At 36.3% G+C, this 1,777-nt stretch overlaps 2 pseudogenes; both read left to right on the top strand.

Moving 5' to 3' along the window:
• Nucleotides 1-106: 106 nt before the first annotated feature.
• LOC112517530 lies at nucleotides 107-192 on the top strand (annotated as a pseudogene).
• A 3-nt stretch (nucleotides 193-195) lies between these two features.
• LOC112517522 lies at nucleotides 196-348 on the top strand (annotated as a pseudogene).
• Nucleotides 349-1,777: the final 1,429 nt, after the last annotated feature.

Below are 1,777 nucleotides of genomic sequence, written 5' to 3'. Positions count from 1 at the left end.
GTGGGTAAGGGAGAAAAGGTTTTGTTAGTCCCACATGGGTGGGTGACGTGTGGTGGTTGAAAGAGAGGTTAGAATAAAATGGTGGAGGTGGGCAAGGGGAAAAAGCATCTTTGCGCTTGGGGCAATGACGTAGCTAATGAGGTAATAACCGAGGCGCGTCAATTGCTGGTTGAAAACTATTTCCAAACCCCCTCNATCTTTGCGCTTGGGGCAATGACGTAGCTAATGAGGTAATAACCGAGGCGCGTCAATTGCTGGTTGAAAACTATTTCCAAACCCCCTCGTTGGCCTTGGGTACTCCCCTTGGCCATCGAGAATTTCTGGAAGGGTTTCCTTATCGGAATAACCTTACAATTTTCTAGTTCAATAACTTTTGCTAATCTATTTACATAGTAACCACAAGAAAAATAAGATTAGGCCAACACTTCTATAAAGTTGGAAACTTGGTAACCCATAAGAAAAATAAGATTAGGCCAACACTTCAAATCATTAATGGTTTAGGTTTAGGTTTAACCCATTTTTGTTCTTAACATATATTCTCTGTTATCTCATTTATGCAATGTAATCAATAGTTTTGGATGTAGCAGAGCCTCCAAAAATATTGGAACGTCCCTGCATCAGCTTCCATACCTTGTGGAGCTTCTGAAATAGGTGTGTCTTTGACAATCTCCCTCCTTGTAAAGATACTATTCTGGATTTCTTTTCTTTTAATTTTGCTATATCAATAGTTGTCTTGCACAAACAAAATATTGGTGATAGCGATGTGATAATGTTATGATAATCAAAAACCAATGATGATCATGTCCACATTCATTGCTCTGTAGACATTATATTATGTGATTTTGCTCTGATAATAATGTGATAATTATTTGATACTAGTTAACATATTATCTGTATGTTATTTTAAAGATAAGGATGTCACTAAAACTGGACGAAACCAAGAAATAACCCCTCACGTGAGACGTTCTGTCAATTGGGGAAGGTTTTTGGTGACAAGACCTGGAGATGCGAGAGCAGTACCAAATCGAGGGATGCTCTAAGACTAGAAGTTCTAGTGGTCAAATCAGTTCTTTCAAATTGTTTCAACCACTCAGCCATCTCTACGAAAGACAACTTTATTTTATTTCTCTGAATAATTGGTCACATTTTATTCATGAAATGGATTGGATTGGTATTAGTTTGGTATTTCTACATGAATCAAGATCTTATTAAAAGGAAGTTTTCCAATCATTGACTCAAACTCATTGTCAAAATTACAGATAAATATGAAATCACATGATTATCCTTAATTAATTAGTTTATTTTCTTTTCATTTCAATTATGGATTAAATAATTTTGAGACCCATAGATGTTCTCGCATTCTCGTAAAAATTACAATCATTATTTTATCTCATGCCTTTCTTTCTTCATGGTTCGATATTCTGGTGTCCTAGTCATAGAGGAACCACACTAATCCATCGTGAACTTGGTGGTTAAACTCTTCTGCAATGACGATATTGTATAGGGGAGGTCCTGCGAAAAAATAGCTTGACGCTAGGATGATAAAAACTTCACACCTCAAGAGTGTTCTCATTTGAACCTCCACACGCACGCATGCACGCACGCGCGCACACACACACACACATACATACATACATACATACATACATACATACATACATACATACATACATACACACACACACATACATACATACATACATACATACATACATACATACATACATACATACATACATACATACATACATACATACATACATACATACATACATAC

The sequence above is a fragment of the Cynara cardunculus genome, assembly GCF_001531365.2.
Source record: "Cynara cardunculus var. scolymus isolate 2C chromosome LG 8, CcrdV1, whole genome shotgun sequence".
NCBI lineage: Eukaryota > Viridiplantae > Streptophyta > Magnoliopsida > Asterales > Asteraceae > Cynara > Cynara cardunculus.
This window is presented reverse-complemented; position numbering and strand designations above follow the sequence as displayed.